At 40.3% G+C, this 12,189-nt stretch overlaps 1 protein-coding gene and 1 long non-coding RNA gene across 2 annotated transcripts in view; both read left to right on the top strand.

The window, feature by feature from the left end:
- Positions 1-12,189, top strand: part of LOC307046032 (uncharacterized protein) — a 57,663-nt gene that overhangs the window by 33,487 nt on the left and 11,987 nt on the right. The gene's annotated exons all lie outside the window — the stretch shown is intronic.
- LOC307039192 lies at positions 9,514-10,528 on the top strand. Its single transcript, XR_013808164.1, has 2 exons — positions 9,514-10,103; positions 10,193-10,528. It is a non-coding gene; the product is annotated as an uncharacterized lncRNA (long non-coding RNA).

The following is a 12,189-nucleotide window of genomic DNA, read 5'->3' on the forward strand; positions in this document are numbered from 1 at the left end:
CCTAGTTTATGCGAACCTTTTCACCCCCAGATAGTTTCTGGGGAGGAAAAGGTTCCAATTTCTGATTGGTTGGGCGAATTGCAAACCACGCCCCGTAACATTTTTGTTAGGCCGCCATTTTATTTGCTCACATTAGCATTATTAGCATTAGCATTAGCCCAGCGCACCAAAAGAGAGAGACTAACCTATGGCAACACAAAATAAAACGTGGGAGCGGTGGAGTGATAAAGAGGCGTCGGCGCTTCTGGCGATTTACCCGGGGCTTCGGGTGGCAGTATACGCCCTGAAGTTGTTTGCGGCCTGCCAGTAAACCCAAAGCAGAAGAAGAAGAAGTGAAGTCAGCGCCTTCATTTGCGTAATCCTCCCTCAGGGACTTATTCCGATGAGAACGCGATTTACTAGATAGTTCCGGGACTAAAGAGTTCGGCGGGACTAAGTACTGGGCACTAAGTACGGCAAAGTACTTGATGTGAAAGACAACCTTTCTACTCTTCTTCAATTTAAGTTATTGGGAACAAAATCCAGTGTTTGTTAAAAAGGACATGTTATGCTTATTTTCAGGTACACATTTATATTTTGTGCCTTTACTTTGGCATGTTTAAATGCTTTAATGTTTTAAAAGATCTTTATTTTTCCCTGGGAGTGTGTGGCAGAGAAACTTTAGCCGGAGGGAACTTTAGTATTTTAACCTTCTTAGACCATTTACATACACAAAAAACCTAAATAAAACAATACAGTAAAAACCACAAAAAAGCATAAAAGGGTTTCTTTAAATGCAGAAATATCAACATCAGCAGAACGTAAGATGTGGCTCCATAGATCTGCGTTAACAATTCAAGAGGGTATTCCAAGGAAATTGTGTTATTATACCTATTTCCAATGTTGAGTTTCTCCTGTGCAGTGTTTACTTTAAGAGGTGCAGCATTGATACAAAATAAATAAAGAGAATTGGTTCTGAAAACTGTGAATTAGTTTAACTCAGTTTATCGAAGCAAATGGATGTAAACCGACTATGGACTTTGTTACCTATTACATTGGGATCATATTAGTTATCTTTACTGCTGGTATGGACAAGCAGAAGACAAATTAACCCAGCCATTAAAAAACACAAAACAGATTCCAGACTGACTGTGGATCCAGTTGTGCATCCATCATCAGTCACCAATGTTGCTTGAGATGCCTCATATCCCCAAATGTAAATGTTTCATCAATTACACCCCCCCCCCCTTTATCCTAAATGATCGGGACTAAGAGGCAAGTGAGATAAATGAGGAGACATTTTGGGAAATTGCCAAGTAGAGGAACTGTAGCTGTGCCATATTCTGTTAGGGTGGCCCATTATCCAAAAGGCCGATAGTTGAAGTGGAATTACATTTAATTAAATATTATGCAAAAATGTGTCATTTGACCTTCCAGTTGGGGATATTTATTTGTCTTATCATGTTAAAAGCATGCTTGCCCTTCTTTCAGTCTTGTTGGCTTATGCTGATATTATACCCTAAAACTAACCAATCAAACTCATCAAGCATAAACCTAACCAACCTAATCAACAAGCCAATCAGAGGTAGAGCAGAGCGAGGCGGGCCATGCCTTAACCAGTAGAGGAAAATAAATCTGGAGGTTCCAATGACATCATCTTCATAATAATTATCCATGTGCTTCTATTTGTTGCATGAACAGCCTGACATCTTCGGAAAATAATATGGAGCAATAAGCCATTTTCCAGGAAAAATGGCTGTCGGACAATTGAGCTTTGGTTCCGATTGGACCAAGGTTTAGGCTATTTGGGGTTGTTGAAACACTGGATCAACCAATCAACAGTTTATAGAATATTGTGAATTAGCACTCAAGTAAATCTCAGAACAGGACCAGAACAAATCGACTTACAATGCCACCCTTGAAGCCAATCTGTAAAAAACATACAGTATGAAGAACACAATGACCCGTTTTATGAGTTAAGAGTTACAATAACACAAGCTCATCAGGCAGCTTAAACAGTTTAGCCTTTCATGTATAAATACAAATGCAAAGGGTGTGAGATAAGGTCTATAAACATGTCTGCTCTGCACACATTTGTATGCATGTGCAACAGTGTGTGTGTTCTATAATTGCGTTGCGTATATAATTGTTATGACCTTTAACTACTGATTACACTCTCCTGTTAAAGGAGCTTCCTGCGGAAGACTGCTTTCCTGCATCACAGTATGCAAGCTTCCTTTTTCTGGTAGGGGGAATAACTGTGAGGGCACATGTGTAAGTATTCTAATTTCTCATCACTTTGAAATAATTAAAATAGAAGAAACAGAAAATGTTTTTAAATCATGTTTTAGTTTGCACGATGCTCTGAAGCTGACACAATAGCATGTTCTTTTTTCAAACACATGGTTAAAACGATTAAATTGTTACTAGGAAGAATTATTTGTAACTGTACATTGTATGACCCAAATCGCACAATCAGATGCAAATAAGTTCATCCATGATTTAGGCAAGTTTCATTCCAGACAGCCAAAAACACAAAGGGATATCTTCCAAAAGATTATGCACACTATTCCACACATCCCTTTCATGTCATATTTGAGATATGGCAAGAAACAATGACTATTGCCACACTGATGATAGTAAAGATGAAGACTAGGCACAGCATCTACTTTAATAGGGGATGAAAACACAAGCATGAACCATAAGTTAGGACCTGCCCGCCTCGTACAGAGTTAGAACAGGTGCAGTAATTATCATCATTTGTACTGCTTTGATGGGGTGGTTGAGAGCAGTGACTGAGACATACTTGGCAAGGTGCGGCAAGTTCTGGCTTCCAAACCTCAATATGTGCTCTGTCTTGGCACTGAGCTGCCTGCCCACTGTAATTTCAGGACACTCCAGTTCCCTCCCACACACAAGCAGTCAGAGAGGCAGACCATTATCTTCATCAGCAACCCACGAGGGCAGGGCTGGTCTACAGTTCAGAAAACACTATATGGGGTATTTCTTACAGTGTGTCTTTTGTTGTCATTCCTGAAGCTGAACCTGCTTCGTGAAGTCTGAAGGTTTGAGAATGAACTGAGGAAGAGTCAAAAAGGTTTTGGCAAGCATCAGCCACATGCAAGGCTTTCCCCGCAGAGACAATGTTGAGGTGTGATTTATCCACACACTCCTGGGTTACACTTAGGCGTTCAGAGAGAAACGTGTCGCGGTTTATTTCATCAATCAATCAATGTTTATTTATATAGCCCAATATCACAAATGTTACATTTGTCTCAGTGGACTTCACAGTTTGTACAGAATATCAGTATGACAATACGACACCCTCTGTCCTTAGACCCTCACATCGTACAAGGAAAAACTTCCGGAGAAAACCCACAGTTTAAAGAGCCTGTGACACGAACCCAACAACTGTTGTGCAATGAAATAGTGGGCTACTAGTAATCTCGAACCGTCAGTTTAAAAAAGAAAAAGCGATACCGTTCCGATAAATATAAATAATTTCGAACATCGCGTGAAAATTGCTTCGACTCATTTTGAGGTTTTGGGGGAAGCCGGAAGTGACGTCAATGCGGGAACGCTTCACTGTGCGGCGAGAGAGCCAAACACGGACAAAGTGTGTTGTCATGCGTAGAAATGGTGAATTACTGAGTTTAGGCACGTTAATAACGTTTTAATGAAGTTGACTACAATATATTCATATTTGTCAGTGCTTTCATGTCGATTCGGCGAACATAAACATAAATGATCGTGGTGAAGATGATGATTAAATTAGGATTAAAAATCGGTAGTGAGAGCTGCTGAATTTCCTCCCGTCGGATGTGATATAAAAACAAATCGATTATTTTTTTAAACTCAAGTGGATGAAACTACATTTATTAGTGCTTTCATGTCAATTCGGCGAACATATGATACATTAAATGATCGTGAGGATGATGATTTAAAAATCTTTTGTTTGAGCCGGTCTGCATTTCCTGATGAGAAAACAAACCTTAGCTTTTTGTAGTTGCAGTCAATGGTGTAGTGGGCGTTGGACGCGGGGGTATGCCGTACCCCCACTTATTTGAAGCATGATTTCTTTTTTTAATAGTCTAATACATCTAAAATCATTGCCAGTGTTATCAGTTGCAAGTGTGTGTTTGTTGTAATAATGACGAAAACATAATAGGCAGATTTCACAGTAATTATAATAAAAACGTAGCTCAAGCATTTATGCAACTTGATTTGAAGCGTGTGTGTGTGAGGGGCAGAACTGTGTGTGTACGGTGACCAGGTGTCCTGCACTGTGCGGGACTGCACACACAGCATTTTTATTATTTGTCCCGCGTCCCACACATTGAGACTATGTTCCACATTTGAGTGATAGTCGCGCAGAAAGGCCGGATCGGTTCGCTGACAGCCGGCACCGCCCTTTATTATTATATTGTCTAAACGGCATCATGTAAATTGCGCTGACAGACGACACAGAGGTCCCCAAGCCCCCCCCCCGTTGACAGTTCACGAGCGCGTCCATAGTGTCTCCCGTCCACCCACCACCCCGTCCACCCAGTTAAACATCCCCACTACACCACTGGTTGTAGTAGTACACCAACATGGATTAAACGTGTGTTTTTTTTTTACCACAATGTTGGGGAAATTAATGGATAAAATGCACGAATTTTTATTATTATTATTATTATTATTATTCCCACTCCGATCGGGACACTAGGTCCACCGTTTCCCCGCAGCGAGGCTCCCCCCGTTGACAGTTTACGTGGGCTGGGCTGGGTGCAGTGGCGGACTGGCCATCGGGACGAATCCCGATGGGCCGGTACCGAAGTGGGCCGGTCGGATAAGTCACTAGCACATCCCCCACTCCCCCCATTGACAATTTATTAGTTGTACCGAAGTGGGCCGGTCGAGAGTCCCGGGCTGATTTTTAGTCCCAGTCCACCACTGGCTACATGACCGTATGATCGCCCATATTGACGCACCTAATTCCTAAACTTCTAACAGATACAAAATAAACCGATCCTTCAGCCTCATATGAGCTCTCAGACACGTTCAAAATTAAACTGTCATCGCTGTCTGAGCTTGCTGCTGTGTGCGCCATCGTGCGTCTACATGCAGATGCTGGGATCCTGAACGGTGCAGCTGGAGCGCTGTGCCCGCATTGACGTCACCCATAATTTGGCCGGACTTGAAGAATCCCCGAGAAGATCCAGGAAATGGTCAACATTGAAGGGCAGATTAATGGTTATCAAAGTACAAATATCCAAAATCAGTTCAGTAACGGTTTTCAAGGGGACAATATTTACTCAAATTGATGGGTTTGGATGATGGGGGAAAATCGTGTCACAGGCTCTTTAAAGGGAAAAATGGGAGAAACCTCAGGGAGAGCAACAGAGGAGGGATCCCTCTCCCAGGACGGACAGAAGTGCAATAGATGCCGTGTGTAAATTGAAAAGATAATACATTAGCAACATAGGTAGTCCAAATGTTTGGAAATGCATGTGTGTAGGCTATAATAGGAAGATGATTCCACGAGGATATCCATCCAGGACTTATGATCCAGGACCACAGCCACGACTCAAGATCCAGGACTCGCGATCCATGACACAGGACCGCAGGATCATCCATGACTCCGGATCCCGGCGTATATAGACACCAAAAAGAAAGAAATTTGGGGGAGCTGGGTTAATCGGAACATGAGAGTACACAGGTATAGACAGAGAGAAGGAAGAAGTAATATATCCCCCGACAAACTAAGCCTATATCAGCAAAACTAGGGGCTGAATCTAATCAGCCCTAACTATAAGCTTTATCAAAAAGGAAGGTAACATATGTAAAACTTTTATAATGATTGGGCTTATTTTCTGAACCCTCGTCCCAGCAGGAGTTGGATATAATCAGCTTGCTTGAGAAGAAGTTAGCTGTATGTATAAGTTAGAAAAAAACGTAGGTCCAGTTACACTGAGTGGTGATTCCACAAAAAGAATGTGTTGCAGCCACCAAAGCACCATGAATTTGGTACCATTTGAAACAGCTATCTGCCATCTCAAAAGGTAACACGCTCATTGCAGTACATTAGAGTGGAAAGATACAAATTATCTAGGAACCTTTTGTGAAGGGAGAGTATAATTTATATAATAATTAATTTATATATATATATATATATATATATATATATGGTACAAATGTAAATCATTTTTCATTTTTTATGTGTGTTTTTCTCATGTATTGTAAAATGTGACAGTCCCAAAATAAATGAGTTTGAGCTAAGTATGACAGTGTCACGATTCTTATGTTTTGTTACGTTTTTAGTTTCGTATGTCTATGTTTGGGTTTATTTTGCTGTTCTGTTCTCCCTGTTTCATGTTTTCCTCCTTGCTTCTTGTCTGATCCTTCTCCCTGTTGCCCTTGTGTTTCTCCCTCATTTACCCAGCTGTTTCTTGTTCCTTGATTACCCCTCCCTGTATTTAGTCATGTCTTTTCCTGTGTTTCCTCGTCGGTTCATTGTTTGTTTGTCCTCCCTTCACGTCACTTTTCATGTTTTTTATCTCCGGTTTTCCTCCATGTTTTTCAAGGTCAGTTTTTGTGTTATTGTTTTCCTGTGGAACCGTTTTGATTCCTGCCATGTTTTGTTATCAGCTTTTAAATAAAGCTCGCTTTTTGTTTCTAAACCTTTTTCCATTTTTGTAATCTGCATTTGGGTCCTACCTTTTCCGCGATCTTACAGAGATCATAACAGAGTGTACATTTATCTGGCTAAACTGCTGCTGTGATCAATGGAGAGTCTGGGTCTGATTCCCCTGAACTTAAGTTGTTACCAAATCTCAGAAATATTCATCATTTCAGTGTATCTTTCAGCGCTGATCTTTTTGCATAAAAAACTGCCATTTTTGGGAGCAAACAATATACATTATATAACCTGATTTAAATATTTTAAATAGCACAGGAACAGTTTTTTGTGTCATTTGAGAATTACCCAGTTTAATTATTTTTCAGTTGTAGCTCCAAAAGGTTTGACAGGCATGAGCTGGAGCCTGATACAGCACTGAGGCGATGGCTGATCCATTTGAGACAGCCATCGCCACTATAACAGGAGCTAAAAGCCTTAGCATGGATGGACTATTTGCTCAGTGAGCCAAATGCCTTTGCTGGCTTACACACAATTTGCAATTTTTTGGCACATACAGCTTGCACACTAGAGTGCTTCCTGGAAATAAGTGGGGTGCCATCTTGGAACAGTTATCCAGGTCCCATAATATTCACTGCGTATGGTAACAAGGTGCACATTTCATTTTGTATTCTTTTTGTGTCCACAAACCGAAAAGTATTCAACAAACATTTTAATGATTGATTGACCAATTAGGTACTTTATCATGCCAACTTCGAAAAAAAAGGTTTTCAAATGTGAGGATATTTTACAATAATTTACACATTATATTGGCACAAGTATTAAACTGAATTTTTCAGCTTACTCATCATTATTGTGAAAATGTGTCTTTTCTGTTTGTGTTTGTTTGAGTAATAGCTACTGCAAGTAGAAACAGAAATCTGCCACAGTTGCAATTCCCTGGTTGCAAGGTCAGTTTGATAAATGAAAGAAATGTCATGATTCCTTTTTGTCCCCTTATATTTCAGACAAGGGGGTTATCGGCAGGTTGGAGGAAGATGTACAGCAGAGGGTTAGTTCAGTGCCTCCGTTCGTCGGAGGAATTGATAAAGGAGCGGTGGCAGCCGAGGCCCGACCTGAGACGGGACAGCGTGGAGAGAAAAACAATTAAAGAAAATCAATACCTCCAAAGTGTTACTTTATAATCCTTTCCACCCCACACATTTTAGATATAGGCCTACTAACATAAAGGTTGCCGGCACACACACACACACGCACGCACGCACGCACGCACACACACACCAGCAAGTTGATGTTTTTTTCTCAAATGAAAATATATCAGAGAGGAGTAGCACATTTATTGTTATTTTCCTTAGCACGCTCGTCACCTGCTAAATTGGATGACATCTACTACATGGGGTGCAAAAGCAGCAACTATGCTACAATTCCAATGAGACGGCTATCCATCTGGTTTAACACTGCTGAGGGATGTGTGGGAACAACACTGCAGCAGAGGTGTAAATGTTCCATGTCACTCTGAGAGCTTCTCCATGGGAGACAGGAGTGAGAGGCAGCGACTGACAGTACTCCATGTCCAACAACAGAGCTGTCAGTGTGGCCAGCGGAAACACAATACATTCCAGATAGCTTGCAGGGGAAAGGACGTTCTCCAGTAATGAGTTAGCATTGTAGCACTTCTGTGCTCCTTGTTTCAAAGTCAATGTTTTTATATACGTTTTGGTTAGATGTCTGAAATAAGGTCTGTTTTGTTATGCCAGTAAAAACCCCACTTTTAAATGTCTGAGGTTCTTACATGTGTTAAAAAAGCTAAACACCATCACGTTGAACATTATCCGCCTTTAGCTTAGCGCTGTTGACGTCATGCGACCGGGATTTAATTTATTAGGGAAATTGCATTTAAGCTTTGATAATTATTAAAGTGGTGTTGAACAAATGTGTAATTTTTATAAACGTGTATTTGCCATACATCAACATGTTTCCAATATCCAAAAATCAAATGTTTTTTTTTAAAAGGAGCCCTTCTGATGCTAACTTCTGCATTAGCCTACATAAATACGTCATCACGGCGCCGCACTTTATATAGTAGGCTATAGTTAGTAGGAATTATTTGTCATGGTTAAAGGAAAGACCTACACTAAATTCAGTGTCACCAAAACTTTTTCAGCACACATGGTAGTTATCAGTGTAAAGGTACCAGAGTAGATAATAAGTCACCACATAAAAAATGTAACTATAAACAAAATTATTTTATAGGGAAGAAAGTTTGAGAACAGAAGGTTTCAAGGTTTTTATTTTGTCATACGAAAATAGATCTACAGTGTAGTTATGACGATGAAAATCTTAGGAAAGAGTAAATGTCATGATTTTAGTGCATTTTACCTGCATCATACTGCACTGATATTCAGCAGTCACTTATAGAGAATAAGATATCAAGTTTCCGACACAAAGACTCAAGAGATTATTATGGAACACCGCTCCAGGACATGTTGTGTTCTGAAGGATGGGTGCATGATTTAGCTTTCTCTCTTCTGGATCCTCACTTTCTTGCACTCACTGTTGCTATTATTATCGCTACCTGGACCTGCATGTAAAAGAAACAGCTGGATAAAAGTCCAGACAGGCTCCCCACGGTTTTCTGAAAGCAACTTATCAGAAAGTTAAAGGTCCCATGACATGGCCATTTCTACTGATCATAATTCCATTGTTGAGGTCTACTAAAATAGATTTATATTGTCCAATGTTCCAAACTCACATTGGTTTCTCATACAGTATCTCTGTATAGTATGTGTATTCACTCTCAGTCCTAAACGGCTTGTTGGAGCTCCTGCCCCCCCCCCTCCCTGTGAGCCCAGTGGCCGTCTGCGAGACAGCAAGACACTGCTAAACCCAGCCCGAAACACACCCGCAGCCTGGCTGGGAGTTTGTGTGTGTGTGCCCAGGCTGAGTTCCGCGGTGTCTCGCTGTATCGCCGAACACACACCAGTGAGCCAGCTCACAGTGTTCCGCTCCTCGCAGCAGCGAGCCTCGCAACGTCCTGCCGAGTGTGTTTGTGTGTGTGTGAGGAAGTCCGCGGATTGGTCCAAACGTAACGGCTCCGCGGCCGTAACATAACGTCACTATACTCGAAATACGTTACTATACCCAAGAAGTAAACAATGGCAAAAGATACATCTACAACGAGGCGTTCTGGGGCAGCACAGACAGGTATTGTCTGTTTTAGAGTTTTAATCGGGGTGTACTTTGAGGGTTTGTGACTTTGCAGACCGTTTACTGTGGTGGCTGCACTCTTCCAGCCGCCTCCCTTGTGTTTGTTTTCCCTTTCCCTGTCTGTGTTTGTGTGGGCGTGGTGGCTGTCACTCCTGGCTCCCGGCTCAAACCTCCACCTGCTGCAATCAGCTGTGCACCCTCCCCTACTACACACCTGATTCCCATCAGCATGTACAAATGCCATATCAGCGGATGCTCCACAACCTGTCAGTGTCAGATCGTTGTTTAACCCACATTGGTAAAACTCTCAGCCTTCTTAGCCTTAGCATTATTAGCAATTTTCCTCAACACAGTATATTCTTCTTACGTGTTCTTCTTGTGCTCCAGGATCACTCTCCGGCCGCCGTGCTGTCATCAAACGCCAGAGCCGGCGGTTGGAAGAATGGACCATTGATCTGTGGAGGATCTGCCGCGGTTTGAGGGCCTGCCGTCCACCGCGGTGAATTTAGTTTTAGGTTGGATATTCGACGGACATTCGCGGACCCGCCAGCAGCGTCAGTTTCCCGGACACGCCGGCAGCGTCAGTTTAACGGGGAGATCTTCTCCGCGAAACGAGGCTTTCACTTAGGGACCATCAACAAATGACATTTACAATTACACAAGAAAAATGTTCTTTTTAATAAATCGACAGCTTCTCGATCGTGTGAATGTGAAGCAAATTCACCCTAGTGCATACATTTATTGAACAAACCTCTTTTTATTGCATTTTAATACTTTAAATAGGTTTTATTAATATTTTTGATGGAAACATTTGCTTATTTCTTCAATAACTTCCAGGTCATGTGACCGATTCACTCAAAATCAGTGCTGGGGCAAAGAACTACACTGGCTGCATAGGACACACCTCTTTTTATTGCATTTTAATAGTCTAAATATTTCTATATTAATATTTTTATGGAAAAATTAGCTTATTTCTTCAATACCTTCCAGGTCATGTGAACTAATCACTCAAAATCAATGCTGGGTCAAAGAACTACACTGGCCGCATAGGACACACCTCTTTTTATTGCATTTTAACACTCTAAATATTTTTTATTAATATTTTGATGGAAAAATGAGCTTATTTCTTCAATACCTTCCAGGTCATGTGACCGATGCACTCAAAATCAGTGCTGGGTCAAAGAACTACACTGGCTGCATAGGACACACCTCTTTTTATTGCATTTTAATAGTCTAAATATTTTTATATTAGTATTTTGATGGGAAAATGAGCTTATTTCTTCAATACCTTCCAGGTCATGTGACCTAATCACTGAAAATCAATGTTGGGTCAAAGAACTACACTGGCTGCATAGGACACACCTCTTTTTATTACATTTTAACACTAAATATTTTATATTAATATTTTAATGGAAAAATTACCTTATTTCTTCAATACCTTCCAGGTCATGTGACCTAATCACTCAAAATCAATGTTGGGTCAAAGAACTACACTGGCCGCATAGGACACACCTCTTTTTATTGCATTTTAACACTCTAAATATTTTTTATTAATATTTTGATGGAAAAATGAGCTTATTTCTTCAATACCTTCCAGGTCATGTGACCGATTCACTCAAAATCAGTGCTGGGTCAAAGAACTACACTGGCTGCATAGGACGCACCTCTTTTTATTGCATTTTAATAGTCTAAATATTTTTATATTAGTATTTTGATGGAAAAATTAGCTTATTTCTTCAATACCTTCCAGGTCATGTGACCTAATCACTCAAAATCAATGTTGGGTCAAAGAACTACACTGGCTGCATAGGACACACCTCTTTTTATTGCATTTTAACACTTTAAATATTTTATATTAATATTTTGATGGAAAAATTAGCTTATTTCTTCAATACCTTCCTGGTCATGTGACCGATCCACTCAAAATCAATGTTGTGTCAAAGAACTACACTGGCTAAAAAGGACACACCTCTTTTTATTGCATTTTAATACTTAAAATATTTTTATATTAATATTTTAATGCGAAATTGAGCTTATTTCTTCAATACCTTCCAGGTCATGTGACCTAATCACTCAAAATCAATGCTGGGCCAAAGAACTACACTGGCTGAATAGGACACACCTCTTTTTATTGCATTTTAATACTTAAATAATTTGTATATTAATATTTTGATGCAAAAATGAGCTTATTTCTTCAATACCTTCCAGGTCATGTGACCGATTCACTCAAAATCAATGTTGGGTCAAAGAACTACACTGGCTGAATAGGACACACCTCTTTTTATTCCATTTTAATACTTAAAATATTTTTATATTAATATTTGAATGCAAAATTGAGCTTATTTCTTCAATACCTTCCAGGTCATGTGACCTAATCACTCAAA

Source organism: Notothenia rossii, assembly GCF_949606895.1.
Source record: "Notothenia rossii genome assembly, chromosome: 1".
Taxonomy (NCBI): Eukaryota; Metazoa; Chordata; class Actinopteri; order Perciformes; family Nototheniidae; genus Notothenia; species Notothenia rossii.